Source organism: Pleurodeles waltl, chromosome 8, assembly GCF_031143425.1.
Source record: "Pleurodeles waltl isolate 20211129_DDA chromosome 8, aPleWal1.hap1.20221129, whole genome shotgun sequence".
NCBI classification, from domain to species: Eukaryota; Metazoa; Chordata; class Amphibia; order Caudata; family Salamandridae; genus Pleurodeles; species Pleurodeles waltl.
Genome location: NC_090447.1, coordinates 680,820,013 through 680,839,939, shown reverse-complemented (window position 1 = coordinate 680,839,939; position 19,927 = coordinate 680,820,013).

Here is a 19,927-nt window from a genome sequence, read left to right as displayed (position 1 = left end):
CCTCCTGAGTTTTTCAGGGAGTCCCATTATCATTCCTTTGAGAGTTTTATTAAACCTCTCTACCAGTCTATTTGTTTGTGGGTGATAAGGTGTGGTAAATTTGTATGTTACACCATATTCCTTCCACGTAGTCTTTAAGTATGCAGACATAAAGTTGCTATCCCTGTCTGATACAACCTCTTTTGGGAAACCCACCCTGGAAAAGATTCCCAGGAGGGCTTTTGCCACTGCAGGTGCTGTAGTGGTCCTTAGAGGAATTGCTTCAGGATATCTTGTGGCATGGTCCACTACCACCAAGATAAACCTATTGCCTGAAGCAGTAGGAGGGTCAAGGGGGCCAACTATGTCAACCCCTACCCTTTCAAAGGGCACCCCAATCACAGGTAGTGGAATAAGGGGAGACTTTGGAGTGCCACCAGTCTTGCCACTGGCTTGGCAGGTCACGCAAGACTTACACAAATCTTTTGTGTCCTCTGACATCCTAGGCCAGTGAAACAGGGGGACAAGCCTTTCCCATGTTTTAATCTGACCCAAATGTCCAGCCACAGGAATGTCATGTGCCAGAGTTAGGAGGAACTCTCTGTACTGCAGGGGAATGACCAATCTCCTGGCTGCTCCAGGTTTTGGGTCCCTTGTCTCTGTGTACAAGAGGTTGTCCTCCCAGTAAACTCTATGTGAGTCACTGACATCCCAATTTTGCTGTCTGACAGCTTGCTGTCTGAGACCCTCTAATGTGGGACAGGATTGCTGTGCCACACTCAGCTCCTCCCTGGCAGGCCCCCCTCCACCCAAACGCTCAGCAGTGTCTGCTGTCAGCTCCTCTGGTGAAGGTTCTGCACAGGGTGGAAATTCTTCTTCCTCAGAAGTTGAATCATCTGTAGAGGGAGGGATAGTGGGTAGGGATTTACCCTTGCTACCCCTAGCTTTAGGGAGCACTTGGTCCATTGTTCCAGGATCCAAGTCTCCCTGTCCTTTTTGCTTTTTGGCCTGAGCCCTTGTCAAAGCAAAACTGTGCCCAGGAATGCCCAGCATTGCTGCATGAGCCTCCAACTCCACTTCTGCCCAAGCTGATGTCTCTAAATCGTTTCCTAGTAGACAGTCTACAGGTAAATCTGAGGCAACCACAACTTTTTTTGGACCAGTAACCCCCCCCGGTTGAGATTCACAACAGCCATGGGGTGGCTAAGAGTGTTGTTATGAGCGTCTGTCACTTGGTACTGGTGACCAAGTAGGTGTTGTTCAGGGTGGACCAGTTTCTCTATTACCATGGTAACACTGGCTTCTGTGTCCCTGTAGGCCTCAACCTCAACACCATTGATTAGGGGAAGTGGCTTGTACTTATCCATATTAAGGGGACAAGCAACCAAGGTGGCCAAATCAATGGCACCTTCAGAGACTAGCACAGCCTCTGTGGTCTCCCTAACAAGACCAACCCCAACTAAATTACCAAAAGTGAGCCCAGCTACTCCCTTGGATTGGCTATTAGTAGGTTTGCTCCCACCACCACTGCTATTACTAGGGGCACTAGAGGTTGTAGTAGGGGTTTTGGTAGTGGGAGGTTTGGTGCTTTTCTTTGGGCAACTGGCATCAGTTGTCCAATGGACTTTTACTTTAAATAAATAGCACCAAGGCTTTTTTACTTGATTAGAAGAGGATTTAGACCCACCACCCCCACCAGAGTGTTTTTGTGGGCCTGGTGAAGACTCATTTTTAGATTTGTCCCCACCCTTGTCTGAAGACTTACCATCCTTCTTCTTGCCATCCTTGTCACCCGCTGTATGAATTTTTCTGTTCACTCTTGTTCTGACCCATTTGTCTGCCTTCTTTCCCAATTCTTGGGGAGAGGTCAGATCTGAGTCCACTAGATATTGGTGTAGCAAATCAGACACACAGTTATTCAGAATATGCTATCTCGGGATTAGATTGTACAGGCTTTCATAGTCAGAAACTTTACTGCCATGTAACCACCCCTCCAAGGCCTTCACTGAATATTGAACAAAGTCTACCCAGTCTTGTGAGGACTCTTTTCTGGTTTCTCTGAACTTAATCCTGTATTGTTCAGTGGTTAAGCCAAATCCATCCAAGAGTGTATCCTTCAAAACTGCAAAATTATTGGCATCACTTTCTCTAACAGTAAGGAGCCTATCCCTACCCTTTCCATTGAAAGATAGCCATAGGATAGCAGCCCACTGCCTTTGAGGGACCCCCTGTACCATACAGACCCTCTCAAGTGCAGCAAACCACTTGTTAATGTCATCCCCCTCCTTGTAAGGGGGAACTATCTTGTGCAGATTCCTGGAATCATGCTCACTCACAGGATTACTATCAGGAATACTGCTGCTGCTGCCATGGGGTCCAAACCCCAACCTCTGTCTCTCCTTCTCTAAGTCCAGGGATTCCCTGTCTAGAGCCAACTGTTGCTGTTTAAGCTTCAGTGTGGTCTCTTCCAGTCTCAACTTGTTGAGTTCCCTTTCTAACAATTTGTCTTCAGGGTGGGTGGGTTGGGAATGCTTGGAGACAGAAGAAATATTGGATTCAACAGAGGGAGACCTGCCTCTAACAGCTTGCACTCTAACTACCTGGCCTTCAGGAACAAACACATCCCTACTATGATGGGAGCTTCAATTACATTGCTAGGTGGTCTTGGTGTGGGCTATTTTTCTAACCCTCACTGTTTCCTTACAGTCCCAGCGACCCTCTACACGAACACATAGGTTTTGGGTCCATTCGTAGTTCGCATTCCACTTCTAGAGTATATGGTTTGTGTTGCCCCTATCCCTATGTGCTCTCATTGCAATCTATTGTGACTGTACATTGCTTGCATTGCTTTCTATTGCTATTACTGCATAATTTTGGTATTGTGTACATATATCTTGTGTATATTTGCTATCCTCATACTGAGGGTACTCACTGAGATACTTTTGGCATATTGTCATAAAAATAAAGTACCTTTATTTTTAGTATATCTGTGTATTGTGTTTTCTTATGATATTGTGCATATGACACCAGTGGTATAGTAGGAGCTTTACACGCCTCCTAGTTCAGCCTAAGCTGCTCTGCTAAGCTACCTTTTCTATCAGCCTAAGCTGCTAGACACCCCTCTACACTAATAATGGATACCTGGACCTGGTGCAAGGTATAAGTACCCCTTGGTACCCACTACAAACCAGGCCAGCCTCCTACATTGGTTGTACAGGGGTGGGATAAGTACTTGCAACTACTTACCACTTTGTCATTTTGTACTTTTCATAAGAGAAAAATATACAAAACAAGTTCAGTGTATGTACACCTAACCAAAAAGTTTTGCTTTTCTTCTCTTACTCTTTTGCTAAGTGCTGAAAAGTACCTCTAAAACTTTCAAAAAGTTCTTAAAAAGTTTTAAAAGTTTTTTTTTTCTGTTCCTTAAAAAGTACTGAAACTTTTTCTTTCTTTTTCTGTCTCTTAAACCTTTTCTATTATGTGTGGTACAGGTCAAACTCTGGATCTGGCCAGAATTGCTTATGACCACCTTAGCTGGAAAGGAGCAAGGAGTCTCTGCATTGAAAGAGGTTTAGGGGTGGGGAAGAATCCCTCAAGAGAATTGTTAGTTAATATGCTCATTGAACAGGATAAGACCTTAGTTGGCACCTCTGGTGAGAGATAAGCTGATGGTTCACACTCTGATTCTGGGGTAGCCCCAGTTAAAGGGTTAAAAGGGAACCTTCCCAACCTGCCCCTTAGCAGGCCACCTAGCAGGGTTGTTACTGATGTGAGTTATCATCATAGTATAGAGGTTACTCCTTTAGGCCAGGTTGTTAGAGTGTCATCTGTTAGGGACAGGTCTCCCTCTGTTCATTCTCACCATTCTTCTGTGTCAAAGCATGCCCAACCCACCCTCCCTGAAGACAGAATGTTAGAAAGGGAACTCAATAGTTTGAGAGTGGAAGAATCCAGACTGAAGCTCAAGAAGCAACAGCTAGATCTAGACAGACAAGCATTTGACTTAGAAAAAGAAAGACAGAGATTGGGGTTTGGACCCCATGGTGGCAGCAGCAGTATTACAGATAGTAATCCTGTAAACGAGCATGATTCTAGGAATCTGCACAAGATAGTTCCCCCTTAAAAGGAGGGGGATGACATTAACAAGTGGTTTGCTGTACTTGAGAGGGCCTGTAATGTACAGGGGGTCCCTCAAAGGCAGTGGGCTGCTATCCTATGGCTATCTTTCAGTGGAAAGGGTAGGGATAGGCTTCTTAATGTTAAGGAAAGTGATGCCAATGATTTTACAGTTCTTAAGAATGCACTCCTAGATGGTTATGGCTTAACCACTGAACAGTACAGGATCAAGTTCAGAGAAACCAAAAAGGAGTCTTCACACAACTGGGTAGACTTTGTTGACCATTCAGTGAAGGCCTTGGAGGGGTGGTTACATGGCATTAAAGTTTCTGACTATGAAAGCCTGTATAACTTAATCCTGAGAGAGCATATTCTTAACAGTTGTGTGTTTGATTTGTTGCACCAGTATCTAGTGGACTCTGATCTGACCTCTCCCCAAGAATTGGGAAAGAAGGCAGACAAATGGGTCAGAACAAGGGTGAACAGAAATGCTCATACAGGGGGTGACAAGGATGGCAAGAAGAAGGATGGTAAGTCTTCTGACAAGGGTGGGGACAAATCTAAAAATGAGTCTTCATCAGGCCCACAAAAACACTCTGGTGGGGGTGGTGGGCCTAAATCCTCTTCAAATCAAAATAAAGTAAAGAAACCATGGTGCTATTTATGTAAAATAAAACGCCATTGGACAACTGATCCCAGTTACCCAAGCCTCCTACCACTACAACCCCTGCTGCTACACCTAGTGCCCCTCGTAATAGCAGTGGTGGTGGGAGCAAACCTACTAATAGCCAATCCAAGGGAGTAGCTGGGCTCAGTTTTGGTAATTTAGTTGGGGTTAGTCTTGTTAGGGAGACCACAGAGGCTGTGTTAGTCTCTGAGGGGGCCATTGATTTGGCCACCTTAGTTGCTTATCCCCTTAATATGGATAAGTACAAGCAACTTCCCCTAATAAATGGTGTTGAGGTTCAGGCCTACAGGGACACAGGTGCCAGTGTTACCATGGTAATAGAGAAACTGGTCCACCCAGAACAACACCTACTTGGTCACCAGTACCAAGTGACTGATGCTCATAACAACACTCTTAGCCACCCCATGGCTGTTGTGAATCTCAACTGGGGGGGGTTACTGGTCCAAAAAAAGTTGTGGTTGCCTCAGATTTACCTGTAGACTGTCTACTAGGAAACGATTTAGAGACATCAGCTTGGGCAGAAGTGGAGTTGGAGGCTCATTCAGCAATGCTGGGCATTCCTGGGCATATTTTTGCTTTGACAAGGGCTCAGGCCAAAAAGCAAAAAGGACAGGTTGACTTGGATCCTGGAAGAATGGACCAAGTGCTCCCTAAAGCTAGGGTTAGTAAAGGTAAAACACTACCTACTATCCCTCCCTCTACAGTGGATTCAACTTCTGAGGAAGAAGAATTTCCACCCTGTGCAGAACCTACACCAGAGGAGCTGGAAGCAGACACTGCTGAGCTTTTGGGTGGAGGGGGGCCTGCCAGGGAGGAGCTGAGTGTGGCACAGCAGACCTGTCCCACACTAGAGGGTCTAAGACAGCAAGCTGTCAAACAGCACAATGGGGATGTCAGTGACTGTCACAGAGTTTACTGGGAGGACAACCTCTTGTATACTGAAGCAAGGGATCCAAAACCTGGAGCTGCCAGGAGGTTGGTGATTCCTCAGCAATACAGAGAGTTCCTCCTAAATCTAGCCCACGACATTCCCTTGGCTGGACATTTAGGGCAAATGAAAACTTGGGACAGGCTTGTCCCCTTGTTTCACTGGCCTAGAATGTCAGAGGACACAAAGGAATTTTGTAAGTCCTGTGAAACCTGTCAAGCCAGTGGCAAAACAGGTGGCACTCCAAAGGCTTCCCTTATTCCACTACCTGTGGTTGGGGTCCCATTTGAAAGGGTAGGGGTTGACATAGTTGGCCCCCTAGACCCTCCTACTGCTTCAGGCAATAGGTTTATCTTGGTGGTAGTGGACCATGCCACCAGATATCCTGAAGCAATTCCTCTAAGGACCACTACAGCTCCTGCAGTGGCAAAGGCCCTCCTGGGAATCTTTTCCAGGGTGGGCTTCCCAAAAGAGGTGGTATCAGACAGGGGAAGCAATTTCATGTCTGCTTACTTAAAGGCCATGTGGAAGGAGTGTGGTGTGACATACACGTTCACTACACCCTATCATCCACAAACAAATGGACTGGTTGAGAGGTTTAATAAAACTCTCAAAGGAATGATAATGGGACTCCCTGAAAAAACTCCGGAGGAGATGGGATGTCCTGTTACCTTGCCTCCTTTTTGCTTACAGGGAGGTACCCCAAAAAGAAGTGGGCTTCAGCCCCTTTGAACTCCTATTTGGACACCCTTTAAGAGGTCCTCTAACACTTGTGAAGGAGGGTTGGGAACAACCTTTAAAAGCTCCTAAGCAAGACATAGTGGACTATGTACTTGGCCTAAGATCTAGGATGGCTGAGTACATGAAAAAGGCCAGTAAAAACCTTCAGGCCAGCCAAGAGCTCCAAAAGCAATGGCATGACCATAAGGCTGTTCTGATTCAGTACCAACCAGGGCAGAAAGTGTAGGTCTTGGAGCCTCTGGCCCCAAGAGAACTCCAAGACAAATGGAGTGGTCCCCACATTATTGTTGAGAAAAAGGGAGAAGCCACCTATTTGGTTGACTTAGGCACTGCCAGGAGTCCCCTTAGGGTGCTCCATGTCAATCTCCTGAAACCCTACTTTGAAAGGGTTGATCTCACCCTGCTCATGGCAACAGATGAAGGACCGGAAGAAGAGAGTGACCCTCTCCCTGATCTCGTTTCTTCCACAGAACAAGATGCTCTGGTGGAAGGTGTAGTTCTGGCAGATTGTCTTACTGCTGAGCAGAAAGACCACTGCATAAATCTCCTGGGTCAGTTTTCTGAACTCTTTTCTAATGTGCCAGGCACCACTTCTTGGTGTGAGCACACTATAGATACTGGAGACAGCATGCCTGTCAAAAGTAAGATCTATAGGCAGCCTAACCATGTCAGAGACTGCATAAAACAAGAGGTTCAGAAAATGCTTGAACTGGGAGTGGTTGAGCACTCTGAAAGTCCATGGGCCTCTCCTGTGGTACTTGTACCAAAACCTCATTTCAAGGATGGAAAGAAGGAAATGCGGTTTTGTGTAGACTACAGAGGTCTCAACCAGGTAACTAAAACTGATGCTAACCCTATACCCAGGGCAGATGAGCTAATAGGTACACTGGCATCTGCCAAGTATCTAAGCACATTTGATTTGACTGCAGGGTATTGGCAGATCAAGTTATCAGAGGATGCTAAAGCAAAAACTGCATTTTCTACCATTGGAGGGCACTACCAATTCACAGTAATGCCCTTTGGTTTGAAAAATGCACCTGCCACTTTTCAGAGGTTGGTGAATACAGTCCTGCAAGGGTTTGGAAGCTTTTAGTGCAGCATATCTAGATGATATAGCTGTCTTTAGCTCCACCTGGGATGATCACCTGGTCCACCTATGGAAAGTTTTGGAGGCCCTGCAAAAACGCAGGCCTCACTATCAAGGCTTCAAAGTGCCAGATAGGGCAGGGGAAAGTGGTTTATCTGGGACACCTGGTAGGTGGAGAACAGATAGCACCACTTCAGGGTAAAATCCAAACTATCAGAGATTGGGTTCCCCCTACAACTCAGACTCAGGTGAGAGCCTTTTTAGGCCTCACTGGGTACTACAGGAGGTTCATAAAGAACTATGGCTCCATAGCAGCCCCTCTTAATGACCTCACTTCAAAGAAAATGCCTAAAAAGGTATTGTGGACAGCTAACTGTCAGAAAGCTTTTGAGGAGCTGGAGCAGGCCATGTGCTCTGCACCTGCCCTGAAAAGCCCCTGTTACTCCAAAAAATTCATTGTCCAAACTGATGCATCTGAATTAGGGGTAGGGGCAGTCTTAGCACAACTTAATTCTGAGGGCCAGGATCAACCTGTTGCTTTTATCAGCAGAAGGTTGACCCCTAGAGAAAAGCGTTGGTCTGCCATAGAGAGGGAGGCCTTTGCTGTGGTCTGGGCACTGAAGACGTTGAGGCCATACCTGTTTGGCACTTACTTCATTGTTCAGACAGACCACAACCCTCTACTTTGGCTAAAACAAATGAAAGGTGAAAACCCTAAATTGTTGAGGTGGTCCATATCCCTACAGAGAATGGACTATACAGTGGAACATAGACCTGGGAGTACCCACTCCAAAGCAGATGGACTCTCCAGATATTTCCACTTAGACAATGAAGACTCATCAGGGCATGGCTAGTCTTATTGTCCTTCGTTTGGGGGGGGGGGGTTGTGTAGGAAAGTACCAACTTGCCTGGCATGTTACCCCCATATTTCACTGTTTCTATGTTGTTTTAGTTGTATGTGTCACTGGGACCCTGCCAGCCAGGGCCCCAGTGCTCATAAGTGTGCCCTGTATGTGTTACCTGCGTGATGGCTAACTGTCTCACTGAGGCTCTGCTAATCAGAACCTTAGTGGTTATGCTCTCTCATTTCTTTCCAAATTGTCACTAACAGGCTAGTGACCAATTTCACCAATTTACATTGGCATACTGGAACACCCTTATAATTCCCTAGTATATGGTACTAAGGTACCCAGGGTACTGGGGTTCCAGGAGATCCCTATGGGCTGCAGCATTTTTTTTGCCACCCATAGGGAGCTCTGACAATTCTTACACAGGCCTGCCACTGCAGCCTGAGTAAAATAACATCCACGTTATTTCACAGCCATTTACCACTGCACTTAAGTAACTTATAAGTCACCTATATGTCTAACCTTTACCTGGTAAAGGTTGGGTGCTAAGTTACTTAGTGTGTGGGCACCCTGGCACTAGCCAAGGTGCCCCCACATTGTTCAGGGCAAATTCCCCGGACTTTGTGAGTGCGGGGACACCATTACACATGTGCACTATACATAGGTCACTACCTATGTATAGCGTCACAATGGTAACTCCGAACATGGCCATGTAACATGTCTAAGATCATGGAATTGTCACCCCAATGCCATTCTGGCATTGGGGAGACAATTCCATGATCCCCTGAGTCTCTAGCACAGACCCGGGTACTGCCAAACTACCTTTCCCGGGGTTTCACTGCAGCTGCTGCTGCTGCCAACCCCTCAGACAGGTTTCTGCCCTCCTGGGGTCCAGCCAGGCTTGGCCCAGGAAGGCAGAACAAAGGACTTCCTCAGAGAGAGGGTGTTACACCCTCTCCCTTTGGACAAAGGTGTCAGGGCTGGGGAGGAGTAGCCTCCCCCAGCCTCTGGAAATGCTTTGATGGGCACAGATGGTGCCCATCTCTGCATAAGCCAGTCTACACCGGTTCAGGGATCCCCCAGCCCTGCTCTGGCGCGAAACTGGACAAAGGAAAGTGACCACTCCCCTGACCTGCACCTCCCCTGGGAGGTGCCCAGAGCTCCTCCAGTGTGCTCCAGACCTCTGCCATCTTGGAAACAGAGGTGCTGGTGGCACACTGGACTGCTCTGAGTGGCCAGGGCCAGCAGGTGACGTCAGAGACTCCTTCTGATAGCTTCTTACCTGTGTTGCTAGCCTATCCTCCTTCCTAGGTAGCCAAACCTCCTTTTCTGGCTATTTAGGGTCTCTGCTTTGGGGAATTCTTTACATAACGAATGCAAGAGCTCATCAGAGTTCCTCTGCATCTCTCTCTTCACCTTCTGCCAAGGAATCGACCGCTGACTGCGCTGGACGCCTGCAAAACTGCAACAAAGTAGCAAAGACGACTACTGCGACCTTGTAACGCTGATCCGGCCGCCTTCTCGACTGTTTTCCTGGTGGTGCATGCTGTGGGGGTAGTCTGCCTCCTCTCTGCTCTAGAAGCTCAGAAGAAATCTCCCGTGGGACGACGGAATCCTCCCCCTGCAACTGCAGGCACCAAAGAACTGCATAACCGGTCCTCTGGGTCCCCTCTCAGCACGACGAGCGTGTTCCCTGGAACTCAGCAACTCTATCCAAGTGACTCCCACAGTCCAGTGACTCTTCAGTCCAAGTTTGGTGGAGGTAAGTCCTTGCCTCCCCACGCTAGACTGCATTGCTGGGTACCACGTGATTTGCAGCTGCTCCGGTTCCTGTGCACTCTTCCAGGATTTCCTTTGTGCACAACCAAGCCTGGGTCCCCGACACTCTAACCTGTAGTGCACGTCCTCCTGAGTTATCCTCCGGCGTCGTGGGACCTTCTTTTGTGACTTCGGGTGAGCTCTGGTTCACTCTTCTTTGTAGTGCCTGGCCTGGCACTTCTGTGGGTGCTGCTTGCTTCTGAGTGGGCTCTTTGTCTTGCTGGACGCCCCCTCTGTCTCCTCACATAATTGGCGACATCCTGGTACCTCCTGGGCCACAGCAGCAACCAAAAACCCTAACCGTGACCCTTGCAGCTAGCAAGGCTTGTTTGCGGTCTTTCTGCACGGAAACACCACTGTAAGCTTCTTCACGACGTGGGACATCCATCCTCCAAAGGGCAAGTTCCTAGTCCTCTTCGTTCTTGCAGAATCCACAGCTTCTACCATCCGGTGGCAGCTTCTTTGCACCCACAGCTGGCATTTCCTGGGCATCTGCCCACTCCTGACTTGATCGTGACTTTTGGACTTGGTCCCCTTGTTCCACAGGTACTCTTGTCCGGAAATCCATCGTTGTTGCATTGCTGGTGTTGTTCTTCCTTGCAGAATTCCCCTATCACGACTTCTGTGCTCTCTGGGGAACATAGGTGCACTTTGCACCCACTTTTCAGGGTCTTGGGGTGGGCTATTTTTCTAACCCTCACTGTTTTCTTACAGTCCCAGCGACCCTCTACAAGCTCAGGTTTGGGGTCCATTTGTGGTTCGCATTCCACTTTTGGAGTATATGGTTTGTGTTGCCCCTATACCTATGTGCTCTCATTGCAATCTATTGTGACTGTACATTGCTTGCATTGCTTTCTATTGCTATTACTGCATATTTTTGGTATTGTGTACATATATCTTGTGTATATTTGCTATCCTCATACTGAGGGTACTCACTGAGATACTTTTGGCATATTGTCATAAAAATAAAGTACCTTTATTTTTAGTATATCTGTGTATTGTGATTTCTTATGATATTGTGCATATGACACCAGTGGTATAGTAGGAGCTTTACATGTCTCCTAGTTCAGCCTAAGCTGCTCTGCTATACTACCTTTTCTATCGGCCTAAGCTGCTAGACACCTCTTCTACACTAATAAGGGATAACTGGACCTGGTGCAGAGTGTAAATACCCCTTGGTACCACTACAAGCCAGGCCAGCCTCCTACAATGGTGCACCACCACAAGGATTAATCTATTGCCTGAAGCTGTTGGAGGGTCAAGGGGGGGCACCAATATCAACCCCTACCCTTTCAAAGGGTACCCCAACCACTAGCAGTGGAATTAAGGGGGCCTTGGGAGTGCTTCCAGTCTTGCCAGTGACTTGGCAGGTGACACAGGAGCGACAAAATTCCTTTGTATCTTCTGACATATTGGGCCAGTGAAAATGTGGAACAAGTCTGTCCCATGTTTTACTTTTGCCTAAATGCCCAGCCAAGGGAATGTCATGAGCTAGAGTTAGGAAGAATTCCCTGTACTGAAGGGGGATGCCCAGTCTCCTGGTGGAACCAGGTTTAGAGTCCCTTGCTTCAGTTTAGAGGAGATTATTCTCCCAGTAAACTCTGTGGTTGTCATTGACAATCCCCATTCTTCTGTTTGACAGCTTGCTGTCTCAAACCCTGTAGTGTGGGACAGGTCTGCTGTGCCACACTCAGTTCCTCCCTAGCAGCCCCCCCTGCACCCAAAAGCTCAGCTGTCTCAGCTTCCAGCTCTTCTGGTGTAGTTTCTGCACAGGGAGAGGATTCCTCTTTCTCAAAAGGGGAATCATCTGGAGAGGGAGGGATAGTGGACAAGGGTTTGCCCTTCCTACCCCTAGTTTTTGGGAGCACTTGGTCCATTATTCCAGGATCCAAGTTTCCCTGTCCTCTTTGCTTCTTGGCCTGCGCCCTTTCTAAGATATGCCCAGCAATGCCCAGCATTGCTGCATGGGCCTCCAACTCCACTTCAGCCCAAGCTGAAGTCTCCAAATCATTGCCTAGCAGATACTCTACAGGTAAGTCAGTGGCTACTACAACTTTCTTTGGACCAGTAACGCCCCCGGTGAGATTCACAATAGCCATGAGGTGGCTAACAGTGATGCTATGTGCATCTTTCACTTAGTACTGATGACCACGTGTAGGAGGCTGGCCTGGCTTAAAGTTGGTACCTTGTGGTACTTACACCTTGTGCAATGTCCAGTTATCCCTTATTAGTAGAATAGAGGTGTTTCTAGCAGCTTAGGCTGTTAGAGGTACCTATGGCAAAGCAACTTAGGCTGAACTAGGAGACATGCAAAGCTTCTACTATACCACTTATATCATTAGCACAATATCAAAAGAAAACACAATACTCAGAGTTACTAAAAATAAAGGTACTTTATTTTAGTGACAATATGCCAAAAGTATCTCAGAGGATACACTTACTTAGGAGGTAAGTAATATACACAAATTATATGTACACAAACCCAAAACAGGTAAGTAACAGTGAGAAAAGTAGTGCAAACAATGTAGAATCACAATTGAATGCAATTGGTAGAAATAGGCCTATGGGTACACAAACCATATACTCCAAAAGTGGAATGCGAATCACGAATGGACCCCAGGCCTAAGAAAACAGTAAGGGTGTCCAAAATACCCCACCCCAAGACCCTGAAAAGTAGGAGTAAAATTACCCTACTACCCCAAAAAGACACAATAGTCGTGATAGGGGATTCTGCAAGAACCACAAGCACCAGCAAAACACTGAAGACGGATTCCTGGACCTGAAGACCTGTAAAAGAAAGGGACCAAGTCCAAGAGTCACGGAAGTGTCCGGGGGGCAGGAGCCCAGAAAACCCCGGATGGAGGTGCAAGAGGGCTGCCTCTGGGTGGAAGAAGCCAACTATTCTGCAACAACAAAAAGGGCTAGGAACTTCTCCTTTGGATGAAAGATGTCCCACGGCGTGCTGGAGGATGCAGACATGTTTCCAGGCAGAAATATTGCAATCAAGCCTTGCTAGCTGCAAGAGTCGCGGTTGAGATTTTTGGGTGCTGCTGGGGCCCAGGAAGGACCAGGATGTCGCCCCTTAGAGGAAGAGACAGAGGAGGCGCTCAGCAACTCAGAGAGCCCCCACAGAAGCAGGCAGCACCTGCAGAAGTACTGGAGCAGAAACTTGGAATATCTGAGGACAGCGGTCGACTCAGAGTCACAAACGAGGGTCCCATGATGCCGTAGTCCAACTCAGCGGGTTGAGTGCTGCTGGACGGAGTGCTGGGGACCCAGGCTAGGCTGTGCACAAAGGAATCCTTGGAGAAGTGCACAAAAGCCGGAGCAGCTGCAAATCACGCAGTACACAGGTTTGCTGTCTGGCGTGGGGAGGCAAGGACTTACCTCCACCATCTTTGGACAGGAGGGCCACCGGACTGTGGGAGACACTTGGACTCAGCTCCTGTGTTCCAGGGACCACGCTCGTCAGTATGAGAGGGGACCCAGAGGACCGGTGATGCAGAAGTTTGGTGCCTGCGTTAGCAGGGGGAAGATTCCGTCGACCCACGGGAGATTTCTTCTTAGCTTCCAGTGCAGGCTGAAGGCAGACAGCCCTCAGAGCATGCACCACCAGGAAACAGTCGAGAAAGCCGGCAGGATGAGGTGATACAATGTTGCAGGTAGTTGTCTTGCTACTTTGTTGCGGTTTTGCAAGCGTCCTGGAGCAGTCAGCGAACGATCCTTGGCAGAAGTCGAAGAGGGAAGTGCAAAGGAACTCTGGTGAGCTCTTGCATTTGTTATCTGAGGAATAGCCCAGAGGAGAGACCCTAAATAGCCAGAAAAGGAGGTTTAGCTACTAAGAAAGGAGGCTTGGCTACTGAAAGAGGTAAGCACCTATCAGGAGGGGTCCCTGACGTCACCTTCTGGCACTAGCCACTCAGAGCAGTCCAGTGTGCCCCCAACACCTCTGAATCGAAGATGGCAGAGGTATGGGACACACTGATGAGCTCTGGGCACCTCCCCTGGGAGGTACTGGTCAGGGGAGTGGTCACTCCCCCACTCCCCTTTCCTTTGTCCAGTGTCGCGACAGAGCAGGGCTGGGGGATCCCTGAACCGGTGTAGACTGGCTTATGCAGAGATGGGCACCATCTGTGCCCATCAGAGCATTTCAAGAGGCTGGGGGAGGCTACTCCTCCCCAGCCCTTCACACCTATTTCCAAAGGGAGAGGGTGTAACACCCTCTCTCAGAGGAAAATCCTTTGTTCTGCCTTCCTGGGACTGGGCTGCCCAGACCCCAGGAGGGCAGAATCCTGTCTGAGGGGTTGGCAGCAGCAGCTGCATTGGAAACCCCAGAAAGGTAGTTTGGCAATACCCAGGTTCTGTGCTAGAGACCCAGGGGATAATGGAATTGTCCCCCCAATAGCAGAATGGTATTGGGGTGACAATTCCATGATCTTAGACATGTTACATGGCCATGTTCGGAGTTACCATTGTGACGCTACAAATAGGTAGTGACCTACACGCGTGTAATGGTGTCCCCACACTCACAAAGTTCGGGGAATTTGCCCTGAACAATGTGGGGGCACCTTGGCTAGTGCCAGGGTGCCCACACACTAAGGGGCATATTTATACTCTGTTTGCGCCGAATGTGCGTCAAATGTTTTGACGCACAATCAGTGCAAAAGTTGCCCCATATTTAAACCCTGACGCCCGAGCCCGCGGATGATAAAAATCCACAGTGTGCGTCATTTTCTGGAAGCGGCAACCCACCCTGCGTTAATGATATGCAGGGTAGGCGCTCCCGTCCAAAAAACGACGCACACGGCCGCACGTCGTATTTATGCTTCTGGGCAAAAATGACTCCCGGCCGGGAGGCGGAGCAAAAAAATGACGCAAAGCCGGATGTGCGTCAAAATTTAACGCCTCAGGGCTGGCGTTAAAATGGGGCAAACACACCTGTATTTAATCAGAACACACAGAACAAACAACAGAGCAGCAGAGCAGCAGAGCAGCAACAGGGAGACATGGAGGTGATTTTTATCCAGCGTGCACGTAGACGCAGAGCCCTGCAGCAACAACAGCAGCTACAACACCAACAGCAGGGACCCCAAAGGCAGCGCAGAAGGCAGGAGAGGATATTCCGCCCAAGAACAACCCTGCATGGCCTCAGGGAACACAACATCATACAGAGGTACCGGTTGAACTGGCAGGCCATTCAGCAGCTGCTGAGAAATATTGAACAGCAGTTGGCCCCAACTTTGGTGACACCCCACAGCATACCAACAGAAACAAAGCTGCTTGCCGTACTTCACCTGCTGGCAAGTGGCTCGTTTCAAACAACTGGTGCCCTGGTTGGTGGAATATCACAACCATCATTCTCCGCATTTCTGCCAAAAGTACTGGATGCCATCATTCGCCTGACACCCCTCCACATCTGCTTCCCTAACACACTGCAGAAGCAGCAGGAAACAAAACAGGGGTTCTACGCCATCAGTGGCTTCCCACACGTCCTTGGTGCAATCGACTGCACACACGTACGCCTTGTGCCACCTGCTGCAACAGAACACCTCTACCGCAACAGGAAGCACACACATTCAATCAACGTGCAGGCCATAGTCGATCACCAAGGATTGATCAGCAACATTGTGGCTAAATATCCTGGGAGTGTACATGACGCATTCATCTTCCGTCACTCTACCATCAACCAACACTTCCAGGATGGACGGTATGGCAATGGACTACTTGTTGGTAAGTACAAAAATCCAACTTATACACACATTGCACAGCAACCCTCTAGGACACACAACACATACACCACAATAGCAACACCTAGCCAGGAACACACTGAGGTCCTCACATCACTAGCCATGTTTCTTAAGTCACCATTGAACCTGTCACACATTGGAATTTACTGTACAGCTTAATGTGAAGACATTAATGAGTGTGGTTGCCTAAATGTCACCTTGCAAATTGTAAGTGTCACAATAACCTGTACATTAATACATTGCATAAGTCTTAAGGTATGGGATGTCCAGGGTACTTTCATATGAACGTGTTAACTACACTTTTATTTTTAACTCTGCATGGAACTATCATCTCACCCCCAGTGAAGACACACGGACACCTGTATCACACGTCACAATGCTAGGGAGGGCACACTGTACTGAAAATCCCAAAACATACTGCTGACAAACGGTTAGCTAACAAACACTTGCTCAGCCAAGGAAAAAACTCAATGCAAAAGTTTTAGCCTACAAGTATAGGTTGTCACATTAGTACACAAAAGAGTCACAGACAACACAAGACAACTAATGCCATCAAAGGTCTGTACAAGAGTGCCTCCTACATCTACATGATCCCATTCTGTGTTTTTCTTTCAGCTGATCAGGGGTATGGCATCCAGCCTTGGCTAATGACACCATTTGGGAACCCGACTACTGCTGCAGAGCGGACATACAACGACGCCCATAAGAGGACAAGCAGCATTGTTGAGCGGACCTTTGGGATCCTCAAGTCAAGGTTCCGCTGCCTTGACATCACTGGTGGTAGCCTACTATATTCTCCAGAGATGGTCTGTAGGATCATACTCACTTGTGCCATATTGCACAATATTTGTGTAAAAAGGAACATTCCCCTCCTCGAACCAGACCCAGACATGCCTGAAGACGACGAAGAGGAGGATGCTGGCCTGCAACAGGAGGGGGAACAACCAAACACGGCTGCTGGAGTGCGTAGGCGCCAACACATTGTAAATAATTTCTTTTCATAATTTCTTATATCACCACTTATTGCACAATTGTAAATAAACACAGATAACAAACACCACATTATGGTTTGGCCTATTCATTTCTGCCCACCTTTAGTTTGAAATTGCTGAAGAAGAATGTCGTCCCATTGAGCAATAATGACATTACACTCATCACACAAAAAATATACACCGCAAATGTCTGCACAGAGGCTATGATGTTTCATGATACATTACCATCCACAGAGGCCAACGGGAGTACAAATGTGGCAATGACACATGCCTGATCCAGACACCTGAGACATTCTCTCACTCAGCACAAAAATGTAGCTCATTTGAAAGTCTCATTACACGTGTTCAGTGACAGGGTGGGACCATCCATGTGTATGTGACCATGTCCTCAATGGCTTCTCTCAATTTTTGCTACAAACAATGCCCAATTGGAACAAGATTAGCTGCCACTAACTCATGAGGAGACCTTGAAGTTACAGTGACAACATACACCCAGACAGTTGATAGTGGATCTACATTGGACCACACATATAAACATATGCCATCCAATCAACCAAATATTTGCAAGCAGCCGATCACAGTAGTGTCCCAGTTGTAACCTAGCAGGAAGAATGAAACATGCCACTAAACCAGGTAATGCATAAAGGGCCACATACATCAACAACCTATTTGTCATCAGCACATGAGGAACGCTGAGATTTAGCAAAAAATGTCAGTTTAAAATGGTATGTCAGATTGCTCCAAATAATCAATAGGGCAAACGGCAAATGGGCAAATGGGATTATTGAATGGCTAACAGTGAATCATACCCTATGGCCTTCCATGAGCCTGCTGCTGCAGGTTTAGCATAACAGAATAAATGAAAGACGTGGATAAATTAGCAAATCTGGAAGGGCAAACCCTAGGGTGCTGGGGGCCTAAGTCCACCTCTACCGCCCCCCAAATATACAAGAATTGTACATGTGAAGTACACACATGCATAAGGCGCATGTGTGGCCTACATGTCAAATGTAAAACACATATAAGATACACAAAATCATTATTAGGACATGGTTAGCCCCATAAAAAGTGTAAGTGACAATTGCACTACCTGTTTGGACTATAGATAATTGGATTACCGTGATAAATGTGGACACATTGTTGATAAGGAATACATCCTGGTATCCCATTCATCATTTGAAATTAGCCATCAGCAATTACCCAAAATATGTGTACAAATATGGGCAATAACCATTTTGAGCAATCATTACTATTACACTGTGAATGCCTTCTATACATCCAATAAGGGACATGTGTCATAGCTAACCCCAAATGTGTATCACTTAGCACCGTTTGGTCATGACAAAATTCCTTTCCGAATTTGACAAAATTAAGACATATTTGTCAAAATGCATCATATTTCCACGCATACAGCATGGACGTCATAATTTTTTGACGTACAGGAGTGCACAGAATGCAGAGTCAAAAAATATTATATTAAAAATAATAGATTAATAGGCTGCATTACATGGCCACCATATTTTCTATGAAGCGTCATATTTCCACGCATACAGCATGGGCGTCATAATTTTTTGACGTACAGGAGTGCACAGAATGCAGAGTCAAAAATAACTTTCATATTTGGTTCTCATATTTGCCAGCGAATTACATTTCAACTGTAGAACTGTAAAATCAGCCTCACACAAATGTAAGGGAACAATGTAGAAATTATTTTTGACTCTGCATTATGTGCACTGTTATGCATCAAAAAATATGACGCACAATCTGTATGCGTGAAAATATGACGCATAACGGAAAAATAAACGGCGGCCATTTTATGCAGGAAGTGATGTAATAGGATATCCTGTTTACAGAATCTGTACTGTGAGTGTACTTTCACTTTGCAGTCTCAGATTATTCTAGACTGTGTGGCTGTGTGGAAAGTGTTGTCCTGTGTTTTTAGTGCTTTTGTGTCCAGTGTACCTTCTCTATTGTGCTTTTGTGATCATTGTCTTGTTGTCTAATATTGTCTGAGTCTGTTTTGTATACTTTTGTCAAATCCAGTGTTTCTTTTTTTGTCTGTGGGAGTCTGTTCTGGGTAGTTTAAATTTGGGGTTAGTTGGGCTATTTTTCTTAAGTTTTCTTTTTTCTTCACTACTCTACCTTTCCCCATTTCCCCCTTTTCCTTTTTGTTCCAAATTTTTCTTCTTTGTAATTGTAGAGATGTCAGGTAGGCCACGGCTTGCCAGGATGTGTGAGGAGGAATTGGGGGGATTTATTTGGCTTGTTTGCCATTTCCTCCCACTCATGCTGGAGCCTGGGGGCCGTGTGATACAGGGGTATCACACGGAGGCACGTAAAGTCCGGTGGGGGAAGGTGTGCCATCACTTGGTCCGGGTCTACAGTAGCCTGAGGAATGACCATCAACTCAAGCACCGCTGGGCTGATCTGATATCCAGGGAGCAGGATCTGCTGGACCACCTGGGAATCAGGATTGGTGGCCATGTTGGTGAGTACAAATCAATTACATGTGAATAATTGAAAGCTGTGTGGGGACATGTGATGATTGTTACCCAATCTGCTAGATAAGTAGCTGACTGTGTGGAATGCTAGGGAAACCTACTGGGTAATTGTTGCACAATGTGTAGGAAGACAAATGCTAGCAGTCAGATAGCTCATGTTTTCAACACATACAGGATGCCTGTAGCTGTATGTAATGTAGTGTTGCCTTTGTTTCAGACAAGCGACACGTTAATGCCTCTATTTGAACTCTACAGGTCATAATTGCCAGTGAAAAATGGATGTTGAAACATCATACCTACATATGTAGACGCCATAGCTAGACAGAAATTTGTAAAACCATTATGATGCTATAAATGAGTGGTGCCTTCACGTCAATTGAAGTTAGCTATGTTGTCCACACATATGTCACATGTGTGTCTGGTTGGTGTGTGTTTAAAATAACCACATAGCCTGTTTGAGTTTGAGGGGTCATGCAGTCCTC